Raw genomic sequence first — 21055 nt, 5'->3', positions numbered from 1 at the left:
GCTATTCTTTGGAACTCAGCATTCAAATGGGTATATCTTTCCTTCTCTCCTTTGCTTTTCACTTCCCTTCTTTTCACAGCTATTTGTAAGGATTCCTCAGACAGCTTTTTTGCTTTTTTGCATTTCTTTTCCTGGGGATGGTTTTGATCCCTGTCTCCTGTCCAACGTCACGAATCTCCATCCATATTTCATCAGGCACTCTGCCTATCAGACCTAGTCCCTTAAATCTATTTCTTTCTTCCACTGTATAATCATAAAGGGCTTGATTTAGGTCATACCTGAATGGTCTAGTGGTTTTCCCCACTTTCTTCAATTTAAGTCTGAATTTGGCAATAAGGAGTTCATGATCTGAGCCACAGTCAGCTCCCAGTCTTGTTTTTGCTGACTATATAGAGCTTCTCCATCTTTGGCTGCAAAGAATATAATCAATCTGATTTCTGTGTTGGCCAGCTCGTCATCATATATGTGCAATCACCCTCACTTTGGGGCAAATTTCCTTCGGCCATTACTATGTGCCAGGCACTGTTTTAAGCACATTATAAGTGCAGGAAGGTCCTGTTAAAAGTCCCGTTTTATAGATGAGGAATAAGAAATACAGTAAACCTCTGTTGGAATACTGTGACATACATAGGGCAACCACCCCTCTGGAATCTCTGTCCCTCAACTGTTACTTAAAGGGGTCAGGATAGAGCAAGGTTTCCTCTTAAGGGTCCTAAGGAGAACTATATATCTGAGTTGCTCTAGAAGGAAATAAAGACTTCTGTGGTGAGCAGACTTATGTGCCATGCCACATCCCTTTGGCCCACCTTAGCTCAGGGCAGCTGTGTGGAAAGTTCCACGCACACTGCCAGAGTTCCATGTCGACTGTTTCCTTGCTGTCTCTTTGCTTTGTCGCCTTAGCGTTTTCCTGAAAGCTGCAGCGGTTTGCTCTGCCAGCACTCAGGTGCAACCCAGGAAGGGCAGGGCATCTAACACCTCACGGACAACCTTCAGCCAATAAGAGCCTGAGGAGCCTCAATCTTTAGTGGGACAATCTTGAGGCACATTTCATATGGTTCCTCAACTGTTCTCTAGCAACACTGAGTTTCCATTACTCGTATTTGTAATCAGCTCCTAATGCATCTTTTTCTTTTCCTGTTTCCTGCTCCCCACTCCTTCACTTTTCATCACTGGAATCTACTCAGAAATAAACTGTACCTGAGCTCAAGCCTTTGTCATTGCTTCTAGGAGAAGTAAAACCAAGACATATGGTCAAATAATAAGAAAACCCTGCATGCTATGTTTCTCTGTCAGACATTCAAAATGCACGTTAACATATTCAAAGCTTTGAAAAGTCCTGCTGCAGTTACCTGTCTAGCTCTCTTTAGGGCTTCCCTGGTGGCTCAGTGGTAAAAAAATCCACCTGCAATGCAGGAGTTATAGAAGATGCAAGTTCAATCCCTGGGTTGGGAAGATTCCCCAGAGGAGGGCATGGCAAACCTCTCCAGTATTCTTGTCTGGAGAATCCCATGCACAGAGGAGCCTGGGGGGCTACAGTCCATAGGGTCTCAAAGAACCAAACACGACTAAAATGATTTAACACAGACATACAAGCTCTCTTTAACTAAGGGCTTCTCAAACTCATCTGCCACAGAATGGTTTACTCCTAAGATCTTTAAAATTCCCCAGGATGAAAGCTCCCTGGAATGTGCTTTGAGAAACGCCCATCAGTATAATCTCCAGCACCCTCTTCCTCGCTTGTGTTCTTCATGGTAATGGGTGGGTCCAGCATTGGCTGCCATTCCCTGGCCTGGAGCCAAAGCCAAATAGAACTTCCTGGATGAGAGATTTCTCAGCATCAGGGAACAGAAACTTCAGACAAGGCCTTTCCGGAAACTGTCTCTTTCCCTTTTCCTTACAAATGGGATGGTCAGCCTGCTGCTGGGGCCAGGAATGTCTGGCTTGACTGGGTTGGGAATGCAGCTGTGGGCATCCTGAGAAAAAGCTCTACTTGCTGATGACGTGGGAGCCCAGAAGCGATGAAAAAGAGATGCATGCCAACCAGTCTGCCGCCCCTGCTCTTCTGCTCACAAGCAGCCATGGGAGAATTTAATTGGCGTGGGTCCAGAGAGGATAATTATTTCCGAAGGTGGTGCGCAGAAGGGCACTCAGGAGACCAAATCAGTGCAGGATCAGGAGGGTGTGTGTGGAAACCTGGGGCCTGAACCTCCTTGTGGGGGTGGGATGCTGGGAGTGGAGAGGGCTGCCCAGCAGCTGGTCCATCTTCCTTTACCACTTAATATCTTACATTTAAATAATAGCATTTGGGTTCTTGGCTTTGGGGGATCAAGTCATATGTATTTGAGAGACTTGCTTGAAGATCTCTTCATTGTTTAATAAAAATGAAACCAATGAAAATAATAATAATGGGAATATCAATTTCTAAATTCTCTGTGAAGAATATACACATACAGCCCTTTATCAAATCCTTTATATTCAATGACTGGTCTGGGTTAGAGTTTCTCATCCTCAGTATTACTGCCATTTCGGACTGGTTCATTCTCTCTTGTGGGGCTATCCTATATGTGGCAGGATGTCGAGCAGCATCCCAGGCCTCTACTCACTTAATGCCAATAGTGCCTTTCTCTTCCCAAATTGTTACATACAAAAATACTTTCAGACACTGCCCAATGTCTCTTAGGGTTGTAAAGTCAGTCACGGATGGGAGCTATGGTCTATGTTAAAGGGGCAGGATAGGTATCGTGCTTAAAGCACAGTTTTCCAGCTCGGCTGTCTTTGTCCAAATTCTGGTTCTACCATTTCTTAGCCTCGTGAATTTAGATACATTAGTTAACTTCTCCCCCTTTACAGATCACAGACTTGTCATGGCAAAGGGGTTTGCATAACTCAATGACGCTATGAGCCATACTGTGCAGGGCCAACCATGATGGACTGGTGGAAAGTTCTGACAAAATGTGGTCCATTGAAGTATTCTTGCTGCGAGAACCCCATGAACAGTATGAAAAGGCAAAAAGATATGTATGATACTAGAAGATAAGCCCATTAGGTTGGAAGGTGTCCAATATGCTACTGGGGAAGAGTAGAGGGCAATTACTAACAGCTCTAGAAAGAATGAAGTGGCTGAGCGAAAGTGGAAGTAACACTCAGCTGTGGATGTGTCTGGTGGTAAAAGTAAAGTCTGATGCTATAAATAACCATATTGCATAGGAACCTGGAATGTCAGGTCTGTGAATCAAGGTAAATTGGATGTGGCCCAGCAGGAGATGGCAAGGGTGAATATCGACATTTTAGGAATCAATGAACTAAAATGGACAGGAACAGGCGAATTTAATTCAGATGACCAATATATCTATTACTATGGGCAACAATCCCTTGGAAGAAATGAAGTAGCCCTCACAGTCAACAGAAGAGTCTGAAATACAGTACTTGGGCGCAATCTCAAAAATGACAGAATGATGTCAACTTGTTTCCAAGGCAAACCAACATCACAGTAATTCAAGTCTATGCCCCAACAACTGATGCTGAAGAAGCAGAATGATTCTATGAAGACCTACAAGACCTTCTAGAACTAACACCAAAAAAAGATGTCCTTTTCATCATAAGGATTAAAATGCAAAAGTAGCAAGTCAAGAAATACCCAGAGTAACAGGTAAGTTTGGCCTGAGGGCACAAAACAAAGCAGGTCAAAGACTAACTAACAAAGTTTTGTCAAGAGAACACATTGGCCATAGCAAACACTTTGCAACAACAAAAGAGACAACTCTACGCATGGACATCACCAAATGGTTAATATTGAAACCAGACTGATTGTATTCTTTGCTGCTGAAGATGGAGAAGTTCACACGGTCAGCAAAAATAAGACCCAAAGCTGTGGCTCAGCAAAAACAAGACCCGGAGCTGTGACTCAGATCATTGGCTCCTTATTGCAAAATTCAGGCTTAAATTGAAGAAAGTAGGGAAAACCACTAGGCCATTCAGATATGACCTAAAGCAAATCCCTTATGATTATATAAAGGAAGTGATGAATAGATTCAAGGGATAAAATCTTCTGCCTGAAGAACTATGGATGGAGGTTTGTAACATTGTAAAGGTGTCAGTGATCAAAATCATCCCAAAGAGAAAGAAATACAAGAAGGCAAAGTGGTTGTCTGAGGAGGCTTTACAAATAGCTGAGGAAAAGAGAAGCGCCAAGCAACAGAGAAAAGGAAAGACATACGCAACTGAACGCAGAGTTCCAAAGAATAGCAAGGAGAGACAAGAATGCCTTCTTCAGCGAATGATGCAAACAAATAGAGGCAAACAACAGAATGGGAAAGACTAGTGATCTCTTCAAGAAGACTGGAGATATCAAGGGAATATGTCACGTAAGGATGGGCACGATAAAGGACAGAAATTGTAAAGACCTAACAGAGGCAGAAGAGATTAAGAAGAGGTGGCAAGAATACACAGAGCAATTATATAAAAAAAAGGTCTTAACGACCCAGAAAACCACGATGGTGTGATCACTAACCTAGAGTCAGACATCCTAGAATGAGAAGTCAAGTGGGCCTTAGGAAGCATTGCTACAAACAGAACTAGTGGAGGGGATGGAATTCCAGCTGAGCTGTTTCAGATCCTGAAAGATGATGCTGTGAAAGTGCTACCCTCAGTGTGCCAGCAAATCTGGAAAACTCAGCAGTGGCCACAGGATTGGAAAAGGTCAGTTTTCATTCCAATCCCAAAGAAAGGCAATCGCTAAGAATGTTCAAATTATTGGACAACTGTGCTCATTTTGCATGCTAGTGAGGTTATCTTTCAAGCGAGGCCTCAGTAGTATGTGAAACGAGAACTTCCACATTTGGAAGCTAGGTTTAGAAAGTGTAGACAAACCAGAGATCAAATTGCCAACATTTGTTGGATCATGGAGAAAGCAAAGGAATTCCAAAAGTATTCCAAAAAATTACTGACTACGTGAAAGCCTTTGACTGTATGGATCACAACACACTGTGGAAAATTATATTAAAGAAATTGGAATACCAAACCACCTTACCTGTCTTCTTAGAAACCTGGATGTGAGTCAAGAAGCAACAGGTAGAACTGGACATGTAACAACAGATTGGTTCAAAATTGGGAAAGGAGTATGACATGGCTATATACTGTTACCTTGTTTATTTAACTTATTATGCAGAGTACATTATGTGAAATACCAGGTTGGATGAATCACAAGCTGGAATCAAGACTTTCAGGAAAATATCAACAACCTCAGATATGCAGATGATACCACCCTAGTGGCAGAAAGATAAGAGGAACTAAAGAGCCTTTTGATGAGGGTGAAAGAGGAGAACGAAAAAGCTGGTTTTCCAATAGTCAGAAAACTAAGATCATGGTATCCAGTCCCATCACTTCATGGCAAATAGAAGGGAAAAAACTGGAAGCAGTGGCAGATTTTATTTTCTTGGGCTCCAAAATCACTCCACACTGTGACTGCAGCCATAAAATTAGAAGACATTTGCTCCTTGGAAGAAAAGCTATGACAAACCCAGACAACATATTAAAAAGAAGAGAGATCACTTTGTTGACAGAGGTCCATATAGTCAAAGCTATTTTTTCTCCAATGGTCATGTACAGATGTGACAGCTGGGCCATAAAGGGGGAGCCCAAAGAATTGATGCTTTTGAATTGTGGTGTTAGAGAAGACTCTTGAGACTCCTGTGGCCTGTAAGAAGATCAAATCAGTCAATCCTAAAGGAAATCAACCCTGAATATTCATTGGAAGGACTGATGCTGAAGTTCCAACACTTTGGCCATCTGATGTGAAGAGCCGACTCACTGGAAAAGACCCTAATGCTGGGAAATACTGAAGGCAAAGGAGAAGAGGGTAGTAGGTGATGAGATGGTTAGATAGCATCACTGGCTCAATGGGCATAAATCTGAGCAAACTTCAGGAGATAATGAAGGGTAATGAAGGCTGGTGTGCTGCAGTCCATGGGGTCACAAAGAATCAGACATGATTTAGTGACCCAACAACAACAACAAAATTTAACTTCTCTGTATGTTAGTTTCCTCTTCCGTACATTCGGGTTAACAAAAGGACCTATCTGAAAGGGTTACCGTGAAGATTAAAGAGGTTCATATATGTATTTAAGTACCGATGAAGTATTTAGCACAGTCTGGTGTGCAGAAATCTCTCAATAAATGCAAACTTTTACCATTATCAACATCATTAAATTTTTTGTTTGTTTGTTTGCTTTTTCCTCCTGGTCTCTAAACTCTTTGAGTGCAGACAGCAAGCCTTATTTTTCAGTTCATGATGTCCAGGAGAGGGACGTAATAAGATTGAATTAGGGAGAAAAGGAGGAAGGGAGAGAGGAAGGCAATGTGGAGATTAGCAGTGGAACTTTCGGTGTGAAGGCACAAGAGAGGAAGGTTGACACCTTCCCCAGAAAGTGGCCTCTGCGCAGTGTCTGGAGCTGGGGCTCCAACAGTTTTAGATCAGACCAGGGGCGATTTCACATCCACATGACAATTCCTGCAATCCTGCCACCAGTAAGAAATTACAGATATTTTCAGATTGTATTACAGTTGTGGCAGGGGTATTGAAATAGCATTTTCCCTTATCACTTCTTTAAAATTACATTGGCTATCAGATGGGCTGCTTGATCATGTTATTCAGTACGTTACTAAAGAGGCTCACAGATAATTTGATCACAACTTTTTAATGTAAACACTGTTATATAATGATTTCTTTTCTAATCCAGTGTATTTTGTTTTATGCATTTCAAAATCTTATTGTGAGAAGGGGTCTGCAGCCCTCAGCAGATTGCCCAAAAGTCCACATCCAAGGAAGTGGGAAGGGTTCTATACCCAGTGCTTTCCAGTTCCTGAATACGGCCCTTTCGCTAGTTTCAGCTCTCCAATGAGGAAAGTCTTACTCAGTTTTGCCTTCCTGGTAGGAGATGCCTAGGACAGGGTTAAAGAGTGGCTGGTGGAGGATAAAGTCATATCCCAGGTGTGCAGACTAATAAGGTATCAATTAGGAACCAGCTGAGCTGAGAGTGGAAGTCCAGGGCATGCTGCACTGGGCTCTTCTTAGCGTTTGTTGACAGAACACCATCCACCCCTTCTCCTCCTGGACAGAAATGGGCCAGGTGCCTCCCTTTGCAACGATGCTTTTGCAGAAAATCCATTGCTGCAGTCCTGGGGCAGACCCTGGTTTCATATGTTTAATACGTCTCATTGATGGATTTGTTGTAAACCTTCACTGAGCCCTTCCTGTGTGCCATGTAATTTGTCGAGGGCTGTACCTGGTGATCTCATCCAGGCCTCACAACAACTCCACAGGGAAAGTCCTCCTATTATTTCTATTTTTCACTTATGAGGCAATAGAGGGAGGCTCAAAAGAGCAAGTGACTTGCCTAAATCCAGACAGGTTGCAAGTGGTGGGCTGGGATCTGCACTTGGTGTAACTCTTCCAAAAGTCTGTTCGGTTGGAATTTGAGGTTATTTGGTTTTTTGTTTGGGTGCAATAGAAATGCCTCAGTTTTAAGGAAATAGCTCACATTGTGTCATTTGATAGGCAGTGAGCACAGAGGCAGCTTGTGAACCAGAGACCCATGATAACATTGCAAGTGACTCCATGAACACAATGGGGGCTTTCTGAGAATTCCACAACCCCAGAGTGGAGGACAATCTGTATCACCCTCAAATCTTGCTGTTCTATGATAATCACAAAAGTTGATACCAGAGAGGCCGTGTGTGTGTGTGTGTGTGTGTGTGTGTGAGTGGGATGCCAAGGCTCAGAGAGAAAGGTATTCTCTTATAATGAGATAAAGATCACACGTATCTGTGAATTTTAAGTTAAAAAGTCAGGGGAAGTCAAAAGGTACAAACTCCCAGTCAGAAAGTAAATGAGTTGGGGATGTGATGTACCGTGTGGTGACTATATAACTAATAGAGATACTGTACTGCATGTCTACAAGTTGCTAACAGAGTAGATCTAAAAAGTCCTCATTGTAATAAGAAAAAATATTCTGTAACTCTGTATGGTGACGGATGCCAATTAGACTTATTGTGGTGATCATTTTGTATATACTGAATCATTCCATCAGATATAATGTCAATTATATATAATCCTGTATGTCAATTATACCTCAGTTAAAAAAAAAAAAGCCAAGGGGAAAAAAGTCACCTCTCTCTTCCCTATAATGGTCTAGTCAAGTTCAGGTCTTGCACTGCTAGAACTTTGAGGGAAGTGGCTGGTTTTTCTCTGGGACATTGTAGGTTGGACGGATTTGCCATCTGAGTCACTCTATCCTGGGTCTGGGGTCGGCTTTTCTCTGCCCTGTCTTTGATCACCCAGAAATGTCAATACTCAGATGCAGTTTCTCCAGAAGGCACCTACCCTTTGTCACCATCTGTTTATATCACAAAGAAAGACTTCATGTTGCAAAACACTGAAGTTCAGAGTAAGTGGAGTAAGGAACAATCCATTCCTTGTTTTAAATCAAGTTGTCATAATCCAAAGGCAAGCTCCAATTTTAATAACAAACACCCAATGTTATGACATTTTACCTTTTCCAACTATTTATGTAGGCACAAATATTGTGTTTAAATTTTAAACTATACACTTAACATAAAACAGTCCACTCACTTACATAGAGTAAAAATAAAGCAAGTTATGCCAATTTTGTTTCCCTTTTAGGCCTCATTCTTTAAATAGATCATTCATGCAACAAACGTCTGCTCGGCACGCAGTGTCAGATACTAGTTTGGCACAGTTCACCCTAAAATGAACCAGAAACTGTCCTTATGCTCTGAGCACCAGAGGGAAAACAGCCAGAGGACCCTCGGGGCCACTTTTACACTCTGACCTGTGCTCTGCCACCTCTAACATCTCCAAGGAGAGCTCTCAGAACTGATCTGCATTCCCTCTTCATTCTCCAATAAATCTTGTTTCCTCAAATCAAACCTCAGTGGGGTCTAGGAACTACATCTTTGGAGTATGGTTTTTCAGCAGTTTTAGGAACTTTCGCTGTGAAATGCAGAAAGTGGCAGACACAACAGTACTTCAGAGGATTTTCCCCCAAGAAAGATACCATGTGTGATGCTCAAGGCTTGACATCCTGACTCTTCATCCCACACTCAGATGGCAATTGGATTTTAACAAGGAGTGGGGTTTGTGGTTTGGGAAATATGGCTTTTTTTAAACTGCCTTGGGTCATATTTAAAATATTTGCAGGCATTTAAAATAGCGTAATGTTATTTTTTCCCTTGTCTTCAAAACAAACCCAGTAAGCTTTTATAAGTCATAACAACAAGCATAAAATTGGGACATTGGGAAACCCATGGGCAGAGATTTGGAAAATCCATTCTCCCCCAAGAGGAGCTGGAGGCTCATGAGCCCCCGAGGGGCCCGCATGACCTTGAATGACCTTGGGGTCCTGAAGGAGGGGAGGAGAGCTCAGGTGGCAATAGACACCAGGACACCCCTGCCCTGCAACCAGTCTTCAGGGCAAAGATAAAAGTATGTACAGGGGCTTTGGGATTTTCCTTCTAGCCAATTTTACTCTGGAAATTTCTTTGAAAGAAAAAATAAAAATAATCCAGAGACATATTTATTTAAGTGACCAATTCCCAAAACCCACTGCCCTGGAATTCTGTCCTGAGAGCCTTGCTGTCTGGGGCCTTTTCCTGCCAAAGGGCCTCAGGTGGGGGCAAACACTAAATGAAGATGTGAACTGGCCTTGGATGTAAGGGTACCCAGCTTTCTGTTTATTAGAAAAATGAATGGTAATCAGTCTCTGTGCAGAAGGAAACATGTAAGGAGATATATATATACACACACACACGCACACACACACACATGTGTATATATTAACATAAAAGCTAATATTTCTTGATCATCTAGTAAGCCATACCCCAAATAATCCACACAACAACTCCATGAAATGTGTGCTATTATCATCCCAATTTTGCTGATGGAATAAACATGGAGGTTAAGTAAATTGCCCAAGGTCACACAGCTGGGAGGTAGTAGAGCTGGGACTTGCATTTAGGCAGCTGGATGTGGGAATGGAGTTTCTATTATCATTACTCACCCTGGACTTGTTTGTCAAGCCCACATTTAATAAATCCATACCAGAAATTCTAAAAATCTGATGGCAAAGTAAAGTGTTTGATGGCTTTCCGTTTGATGTTTGGTATTAAAAAAAAAGTTAAGTCCAATTCTCAGATGTGGAAGATATAAGAAGATGAAAAAGATCAAGAATGAGTTAAACCAAGTTTTCTCTATCTCAACCCTACTATAACCTCCCCCAAAGAGAAAAGAAGCAAGAAAAAGAAGGAGGAAAAGTTCTTGATTTGTCACCTTTTCAAACTTTTAAATGCCTGACTTTAGGAATGTAAAAGAAGAAGAAACAATGCAAAACAGTTTTTGAAGCTGAGCAGAAAGCAGCAGAACCCAGCAAGCTGTGTGCTTCGCAGGGCAGCCTGCTGGCGGTTGTGCTGGAGTGTGGGAGAAACCTTCTTGTGACAAGGACTTGGGAACATGCTCAGCATCCCGGGATAAAAGACTTGAGAAGAAAGACGCCTCTCAATGAATGGTGCACAAAATGGGCTGGAAAACAGGGGAAACGGGCCCTCTCCATGAATAGCTGAGAAAGTGTCTTTTTTGTTGATTCTCTCACTGCAAAGTGCTGCCCTCCCCCTCCTCTGTCACCCACTCGACCCCTTCCCAGGCTCATCTCCCTGGGCTCAGAGAAAAGGCTCCTTGTAATCCCATCTGCTGGCTGCTCATCCACACTCTTTTATCTCTGCCCAGGGCTGGCAGTTGGGCCTGGGTTTCAGCTGCCAGAAATTTTGGGTTTCACATCGAATCTTCCCAAGATGGGCATCTGAGAAAAGTCAGTTTACATCAAAATTGCCTTCCTAGCAAAGAGCCAGAAAGCCTTTTCCCTGGCAAAGTTGGGAAAGAATTCTCTCTTGGAGATCATGCCAATACAAACTCCAATCCACATTTGGGATGACTGATTGGACTTAAACGGACAGGGACTACTTCAGCTTTATGCTTGAAAAAGAAAAGAATTTTAAGTTAAAGATGGAAAATTAGTAATGTTTCCTTTTTAGTAGTGCTAGGTGTAATAAGGAATACTGTAGTGTAACAAATTCTTAAGAACAGAGTTTGTGGATATGGTTAGAGAAAGCAAATAATCCTTTGGATAAAGGCATAAAAAGAAGAATCTTTTCGAGAAATATCCCTGATATTTAGAAAGTTCTGAAAGAAAGGAAGCGAAGCATTCTTTGAGACAGCTGATGGGGCTCTTTACTGAGTGTTAGAAAGCCCGTGAGAAACTGGGAGAAATTGATTTTTTAATGCTGCAGGAAAACTCTGCTCAGAATAATTTCAAGCACTGGCACCTCTGTCCTACAGGCTAGACTCTGGCTTCTTGCAGAAGGAAATCCTGGGTCAAAATGGACAGAGCTGTTGTGACTCAGCAGGACTGGTGTCTGTGTGGAATGCTGCCTGCTCTTCAGTGCCAGGTCTGAAAACAGAGCAAGGCATCCGAAGGCAATAAAGGACCCTGTCTGCTGCTTGCCCCCTCTTCCACAGTTGTCCTCTGTGGGTTTTTATCTAGGGGTAGATATGGGAGGCTGAGAGGGCAGGAAGAGGAGAGGGGTTAGGAGATGGGATTTGGGAGGGTTGGGAAGGTGGGGGTGGGTGGGAACCAAACAATAAAACCCCTGGCGTGGCTGAGTGTGGCCATCCTAGCCGCCACCTTAAGGTGATGGGCTTGAAGTTTCACACAAAGACACTGCTAGGTTTTGAAGCCCCTGGCAGTTCTCTTTCCACCCCCATTTTTTGTCTGCTTTGTACAGAATAAGCAAGCATCCTGCTGCTGCTGGTCTTTAATTGCTGCTGCTGCTTAGTCGCCATGTCTGACTCTTTGTGACCCCATGGACTGCAGTCCATGGAATTCTCCGGGCAAGAATACTGGAGTGGGTTGCCATTTCCTTCTCCAGGGGATCTTTCCTGACCGAGGGATTGAACCCATGTCTCTTGCACTGGCAGGCAGATTCTTTATCACTGAGCTGCTAGGGAAGCCCAGTAGCCTCAACAGCTTTTTTTGTTTGTTGTTTTTTTCTGTCTTTCAGCAATATCTCTAGTCCCTGAAGCTAGCAAGGCTGTTCTCAGTTCAGTTCAGTTCAGTCACTCAATCATGTCCGACTCTTTGCGACCCCATGAATTGCAGCACACCAGGCCTCCCTGTCCATCACCAACTCCCAGAGTTTACTCAAACTCATGTCCATTGAGTCAGTGATGCCATCCAGCCATCTCATCCTCTGTCATCCCCTTCTCCTCCTGCCCCCAATCCCTCCCAGCATCAGGGTCTTTTCCAATGAGTCAACTCTTCGCTTGAGGTGGCCAAAGTATTGGAGTTTCAGCTTCAGCATCAGTCCTTCCAATGAACACCCAGGACTGATCTCCTTTAGGATGGACTGGTTGGATCTCCTTGCAGTCCAAGGGACTCTCGAGTCTTCTCCAACACCACAGTTCAAAAGCATCAATTCTTCGGCACTCAGCTTTCTTCAGGGTCCAACTCTCACATCCATACATGACCACTGGAAAAACCACAGCCTTGACTAGACGGACCTTTGTTGGCAATGTAATGTCTCTGCTTTTTAATATGCTATCTAGGTTGGTCATAACTTTTCTTCCAAGGAGTAAGCGTCTTTTAATTTCATGGCTGCAATTACCATCTGCAGTGATTCTGGAGCCCAAAAAAATAAAGTCTGACACTGTTTCCACTGTTTCCCCATCTATTTCCCATTAAGTGATGGGACCAGATCCCATGATCTTAGTTTTCTGAATGTTGAGCTTTAAGCCAACTCTCCTCTTTCACTTTCATCAGGAGGCATTTTAGTTCCTCTTCCCTTTCTGCCATAAGGCTGTTCTAGAGTATAATAAAAATGAAACCTAACACTCTAGCTAAAAACCCTGCAGAGGACTGCCTGTCATCCTCAGGGTATGATGCAATCCAAATCATGGCTCAAATGCAAGAAGACTGTTATCATCCAGCGAAGAACATTTCTTTTTTTCTTTTCTTTTTTTTTTTTTTGAGAAGGACATTTCTAAAGGTGAAAGTGTAGCACAAATTATGCCAGGACAACGGATATACACAGAGGCTGTCCCCAGCAAATCAAGGCGTGGACTCATACCTGTGGTATCTGGCTCCTGCCTGTCCCCTCAGCCTCTTATTTTCTTCAACCCCCTGCTCTCTGCTCCATCTAGGGTGGATTCCTTTTGTTCCATGTGCCTTTTCCACTTAAGGGCCTTGATCAGTCCTTCCTGTTGCACTTTCCCTCAGATCCTGCCCTGCCCAGGGAAGTTCCCCATGGCTACATTACGACGCTGGACCCACACTGGATCCCTTGTTTTCTGTCCCAAGGACCAGAGGTGACAGTCAAAATATATAAGTGCTGTGGGCTAATGAATGAATCAAGGAACAAACGAATGCAAGAATTAACACTAATCTCCTTCTGTCTTAGCTAGCTAGGGATGCTATAACAAATTAGCATAGTGGGTCGCTTAAGGAACAGAAACTAGTTTTCTCACAGTTCTGGAGGCTAGAAATCCAAGGTCAGGATGTCAGCATGGTTGGGTTTTGGAGAGAGCCCTTTTCTTGACCTGCAGATGGCTGCTTTCTCTCTGTGTCCTTACCTGGTAGAGAAAGCAAGGGCAAGCTCTCTGGTCTCTTTTTATAATGGCACTAATCTCATCACGGGGGCTCCACCCTCATGATCTCATACAACCTGATTCCCTTCCAAAGGACACACCTCCAAATACCCATAGGGCTTCAATATGTGAATTTTGAGGGGGACACAATTCATTCAATGGCACCCTGTATTTCTCTACATAAATTAAACTATATGTTGAACAAATCTGCTTACTGAGTGATATGTTACAGTATAAACTGTTCCAATAATTTCCAAGTTACTTCTTAAAAACTATTTTAAAATAATTATGGATTCACAGGAAGTTGCAAAAATAATACAGAGAGGCCCTGTGTCCCCTTCACAGAATTTCCTCCATAGAAACATTTTACAAAACTCTAGTATGAAGTCAAAGCTGGGGCATTGGTGTTGGTGCAATCCATAGAACTTTTTTCAGACTCCATCAGTCATACAAATAGTTTATGTCTGTGTGTATAGTGTGTATATGTGCGCGTGTGTGTGTGTGTGTGTGTGTGTCTATGTGTCTGTGTTGCTGTTTAGTTGCTAAGTCTTGTCTGACTCTGCAACACCACGGACTGTAGCACAACACCATGGACAGGCTCCTCTGTCCATGGATTTTCCTGGCAAGAATGTTGGAGTGGGCTGTCATTTCCTTCTCCAGGAGATCCTCCCAACACAGGGATCAAACCCATGTCTCCTTCATTGGTAGGTGGATTCTTTAACACCAAGCAACTTGGAAAGCTGTTATGTGTCTGTAGCTTTATGCAATTACATCACATGTGTAGATTCATGTGACTATCACAATTAAGACACATGACTATTTCAGCACCACAAAGGTCTCATGAGCTCTCCTTTTACAGTAAGACTCAATGCATTTCCTCACCATCCCCACCTGTTTCCAACTCTTGCAAGCACAAATTTGTTTCCATCTCTGTAATTTTGTCATTTCAAGAAGCAATATCAATGTAATCAAATAGTATGTAATCTATTTTAAAATCACGCAGTATGTCATCTGAAGGTTAAACATAGATGGTGTGGTCTTATCTTTCAAGTGGAATGCCACTAGCTAAATATGTGTCTTCTGGGTTATGATTTGACAGAGGAATCTGCACTGGTGTTTCCAATGACCTCCTCATTACATCAGTAGCGGTGAGGTACCTGGCCTGTTTTGTCCTGGTGAGGGATGCTACCCGCACATTCAGGTGGTGCACATATGTGGATGCCAGAGCTTCCCAGGTACTCAGGAGAACCTGTGACAACAGTGGCACCTCCCAAGCCCCTTGTCTTGCTACCTGCTCCCCATCCCCAGAGACACAGGCCACCCCAGAGTAGCAGGTGGGCACTGCCAAAGCACTCCAGGTCCTGTTCAGGCTCTGAACATATCTGGACTACAGTTGAAAAAAAAAAATTACACTCACCAGTCAGTACAGAAATCATTTCATCATTCTAATAATCTTCAATTGTACTGGTGCACATTTACTAACCACCACTCTGTAATGTCCGGTTCCGTGTCTGCCCTCTAACCTTCTCAAAATCAGATACCTCCTGGTACTTGTCATGTCACCAGCACCCACCTCCATGTCAGCACACAGTAGGCACACAAGGCATTTTTGCTGAATGAGAAAGTGGGAATATGTTTTGAAATAGAGTGTTAAATCTAAACTGATTTCTCTTAAGAAGAGATTATTTATTCCTTGCCTGAAAGATGCTTTCCCCTCAAATTCCACTGGACTTTTTTTTTTTTTTTTTAATAAAAAAAGACGGGAATGCACCAGCAGCTGCTAGTCGAAATGGCCTAGTTATGGTGTTCTCAATGCCTCCTGCCCTCCTGACTATTTTGAAATAAGCACAGGAAATTACGTAAATTGGCAATAAGAGTCCAACAGTTGGGATCGGGGAGGTATGCATATTTGCTTTTCCAATTTTCTGCTCCCCTACCAAGCGAACACATGGAGCTTTGACCCTCCATATGTTTTTAATGCGTGTCGGAGATAAACGTTCCAGCAAGTTGGAAGCAACAGGTTGAGTGCTCCCCCTGCCCCCCAACTCCATCTGACACTGCTTCAAGCAGGCTGTGGACCTGACGGAGAACAGAACAACCTCCTACAGCACTAGGCCTCAGAAAGTTCTGCACTCCTACCCTGCTGACTGGCTTGTGCAGAAAATTTTCGCTGACTTGCAGGGCTGGATTAGGGAACCCTTGCCCCCAGCACCCTGTGTTGACCTCTCATGGCACTGGCTATGCTGTACTGGAATCACCGTTTTGTCCTCTGTCACCCACATCCAGTTATAAACCCAGGGGAGATAGGACCGTGTCTGTCACCTTCTCCACCTTGTCCCCAGCATCTGGCTTAATCTCTGACCCAGGGTAGGGCTCAGAATGTATTTGTCAGATGAATGAATGGATGATGAGAAGGGAAACAGGAGCATTAATCAGAGCTTTACATTTGCCAAAAGTCCCCTGGACTTCTGGCACTCATATCATCTGATTCTTATTGCAAGAATGAGCAGGACTATTGGCACTGGCCCTATAATTCAGGGGTTCTCAGCTTTGTCTGCACATTACAGTCATCTGAAGGATTTGTACAAGGACAGACTGATGGTCCTGTCCCCAGTTTCTTGTTCCCTGTGTCAGGGCCCTGACATCAGCATTTCTAACACACCTCCAGAGGATGCTGCTGCAGTTGCTCCAAGGCTACAGTGTGAGAACCACTTCAGGAATAAATAGGGGAACTGAGTTGTAACTGCATTTCTTTTAACAATTAGATTTGCACCGCAGGTTTTAAGAAATGGCAATATTACTACCTACAGTGGAAAATCAGCCTTATCGGTTACAGTGTGATCTGAAGAACTTAGGAATGTATATCTTTGACCATGTGGTAGACAGATGGGCCTTTCATCAGTGTAGATTCCATATTTAAAAGGCATGTGTAGGAAAGAGCATGGATTTTGGAGCCAGTAGGACCTGACTGAATTTCACTTCACTGTCAACTGTCAAGGAGACCCTGGACGAGTTAATGCTATCTAAGGGTCTCAGAATATCCATCAGGAAGTGTAGATTATAAAAGATTCTTTTCAAAGTTGCTAGAAAAAAGAGTAAAAAAAAAAAAAAAGAAGAAGAAGAAGAAGAAAAGTATTTCTACTTACTAAAAGATCAATTGGATTATGGGAAAAAAATTATCAATTTGTATAGCAAGGGATATAGTGCTTTTTGAAGCTATTTGGCTCCTGAGTTTTAGGTAGTGAAGGTTTTATTGGAAAATTTTATTTGGTTATTGAGCTTAGATAGTAAGAGTTTGGACAGAGAAAGATATTTATACATGTAAGGAGACGTTTTACAGAGCAGACACTCAAAAATAAAAAAAGATACAGAGGTATAACTCAGAGATATTATAGATTTGGCTCCAGATTACCACATTAAAATAAGTATAGAGATAAAGCAAGATACATGGAGTTTTTTGCTTTTACAGTACATATAAAAGTTGTATTTACAGGCTACTGTAGTCCATTAAGTGTGCAATAGCATTATGTCTAAAAGAACTAATTATAAACCTTAATTTAAAAATAATTTTCTTGCTAAAAAATGCTAACCATTCTCTGAGCCTTCATTGAGTCCTACTAAAAACATAAAGAAGTCACTCATCACAGATCACAGTAACAAATACACAATAATAAAAAAAGTTTGAAATACTGTGATAGTCACCAAAATGTGAAACCAAGACCCAAAGGGAGCAAGTGCTATTGGAAAAATGGAGCCAATGGACTTGCTTGATGCAGAATTGCCACAAACCTTCAATTTGTAAGAAACCCTATCACTGTGAATTGCAATAGAGTGATATATGCCTGTAATAGAAAAATGAATGCAAGAGAATAATGTATGGGTAAAAAAGTGGATAAATCATATGGGGAAGTTCTCCATTACCTGAGTATTCATTATTTGAGAACTTGCAGAGAATAAATCGTGAAGGGACGCTGAGATCATGGTAACATGAAAAATATCCACCAATGACACAACTATTTCAAAATTTGTGCCACCTTAAATTCTTCCTTGCTTAGCACCCATTTTGCTCATTAGGCCACAGTCTTAGTTGGTTCCCCTCTCTTACTGTCCTTTGGGTGCCTACCTGTGAACAGCAAATCTTACACACAGCGTAAGATTTCACAAACTAGATGAAAAGATGTTAGAGATCTGTTCAAGTCACACAGAAGGAGGGATCTAGCAGAATTAGACAAATGTACACCCGAATAAGAGGAAATCCAGGAAGGATGGTGCTATAACATTTTCAAAAGGTAATTATTTAGCTATCAAAGGGCTGTGTGAAATACTAAAGAAATGAAGAAGCCCTCCAGTATTTTTGCATAATAATGGGCTCTTTTCGATAAAACTGCTGAGTTCAAATAAGAAGTGATGATACTCTACTTTGTTACCACAAATTTTGTCAGAAATACTGGGTTTAAAAAAAAAACCACACAACCCACATGATTCTTGCTTTTTATAAGAATCGTATATACTACAATTATGACCCAAGTCAAGGGTCTGCAGACTGTAGCTCGAGAACCAAATCTGACCCATCACATGAGTTTGTAAATAAATACTAGAACACAGCAATGCTCATTCATTTGCTTATTGTCCATGGCTGCTTATATACTAAAGCTGAAGCCTTGAGTAGCTACAGCAGAGATACCATTGTTCACAAAGCCAATAATACTTACTATCTGGCCCTTTACAGACAAACTTTGCTGATTTGTGATCTAAGTTTTTTTTTTTAATAAACTTTTTCTTATTTTATTTTTATAAAATATTTTTCTAATAAAAACTTTTCCCTCCACTCTTTCCAACAGCATTTTGATTTCTAAGTTGATTTATTCTCTGTGATGCTTACCCCTGCTTATCCTCCCTGAATTATCCCTAGCTGATGAGGCCACTCTATAATTCAGACAAAATGTGGTTATTCATAGAAATAAATCATTGCTGGTTCCTAATTTAAGAATGCTCGGAACCAGACTGACAGCGTTTGAATTGCAGTACTATTCTTCCTACTTGTGAGCATGTGCAAGCTTTCTGTCCTGTGGGTCTCAGTTTCCTCTTCTGTCAAATGCGTTTAATAGCATTAACTTTGCACACTTAGGGACTAAAACAAGATAATGAAGGTCAGGCTCTTATTCCATCACTGGAGCACAGTGTACACACACAATGGTAGCTTTTGTGATTTCTATGTGTCTAATTTCTCTTTGGTTTGGAATGGCAGTTTACACAGTCTAGATTCTGAGCTCTGAGTTCCTCCAGGCATTCTCTGAGTTGCTTGTTCTAAGGCCCTCCTCTAGCACTCTGGTTTATGAAGTCCTACATGGCGTGGAAGCAAGTTCTTTACCAAACCAACCAGTCTGCTCTGCTAGAAAGAGCAAGGCATGAGTGAAGAATTTATCTTTACTTTTAAATGAGTTCCCTTTAGTCAGTTGATGTCATAAATATCGGCAGCAGCAGCCGGGGGGGAGACTCTTCACAACAGTCCAACTCCAGCAGGGGGAGAGAGCCCAATACAGCTTGCATATAAATACTCCCAGATGCTCTGACTTCAAGAGGGGCGGCATTTTGTCATCAGGAGAAGTGGACAAACATGACAGCCGTGCGGCAGTGATGGTAATGAGGGTGGTAATCAGCCGGCCAGGGGAGAGCAAGATGATTTCCTGACTAGATCACGGGGGAGGAACAATGCTGGCTTTATTCCTCCAGACCGCATCCTAGTGTAGCTCCCCTGGTGGGCAGCTTCTAAGTCAGCATCCCACAATCCCACCTCTTTATATTCCTGCCTCTATGGAACTCCCTGCCCCTGAGTATGCACTGGAACTAGTGACTTGCTTCTAACCAACGGAAAAAACGATGGCATATCACTTCTGCGATTAGGCTACAAATGTGTCTAGCATTCGTCTTGTCAGCAGACTCACTCTCCTGCCCTCTCAGCTTGTTCATTTTCATGAAATAAGCTGCCATACAGAGAAGCCCACCTGTCAAGGAACTAAGGGCCAACAACACTCCATTTTGTCAATCCTGTTGACAACCGTGAACAGTAGATTCTTTACCAATTGAACTTTCAAATGAAAGCCCACCCCGGCCTGACATTTTGGTTCTAGCTGTGACACCCTGAAGCCAAGGACCCAATTAAGGTATGCCCAGATTCCTGACCCATGTGAGATGTGGGGTAATAAACATGGGTTATTTGAAGCTACTTCACTTTATGGTAGTTTGTTATGCAGCAGTAGATTACTAACACAGATTTCTTTCTTAAAGTTAAAAAGTACATAAACATACATTTCTGCTGAGAGTTGGTGATGAGTTAGATTGTCACTTAGTTGGTTTTCTCTTAGTTTGAATTCTTCAAAAAATGTGTAGATAGGTTAATCCACCTGAAGAATACTTCAGATATTACCCTTCTTCTATTTAAACACCTTCATTGACTTTTATTGACTGAAGGAAAGAAGGACTACTTTTGCAAGTGTCATTCAAAGCTCCCCTGGATATCTACTTTCTGCCAGCTGTTAGAACAATCTTCCTAAAACACCAATTACTATTAAAAGAAAACTCAAACAACTCAATCAAAACATGGGTGGGAGATCTACATTGGCATTTCTCCAAAGAAGACATACAGATGGTCAACAATCACACGAAAAGATGATCAACATCACTAATTATTAGAGAAATGCAAATCAAAACTATAATGAGGTACCACCTCACACTGGTCTGAATGGCCATCATCAAAAGTCTACAAACAATAAATGCCGGAGAGAGTGTGGAGTAAAGGGAATGCTCTTGTGCTGCTGGTGGGAATGTAAATTGATACAGCCACTAGGGAGAACAGCAAGAAGGTTCCTTAAAAATTAAACATAGAACTACCATATGACCAAGCAATCCTACTCCTGGGCATATCAAAGAGAAAATCATAATTCAAAAAGATACATGCACCCCAATGTTCATTACAGCACTATTTACAATAGCTAGGACATGAAAGCAACCCAAAGGGCCATCAATAAAGGAATGAATAAGAAAGATGTAGTACATATATACAATGGAACATTACTCAGCCATTAAAAGGAACAAAACTGGGTCATCTGTAGAGATGTGGATGGACCTAGAGATGGTCATACAGAGTGAAGTAGGTTAAAGAAAAAGAAATACTGTATATTAATACACATATGTGAAAGCTAAAAAAATGGTATAGATGATTTTATTTGCAAAACAGAAATAGAGACACAGATATAGAGGACAAAGGTATGGACACCAAGGGAGGAATAGGGGGAATGGGATGAATTGGGAGACTGGAATTGACACATATGAGGACTGACAGGA

The sequence above is a fragment of the Muntiacus reevesi genome, chromosome 4, assembly GCF_963930625.1.
Source record: "Muntiacus reevesi chromosome 4, mMunRee1.1, whole genome shotgun sequence".
Lineage (NCBI taxonomy): Eukaryota > Metazoa > Chordata > Mammalia > Artiodactyla > Cervidae > Muntiacus > Muntiacus reevesi.
This window is presented reverse-complemented; position numbering follows the sequence as displayed.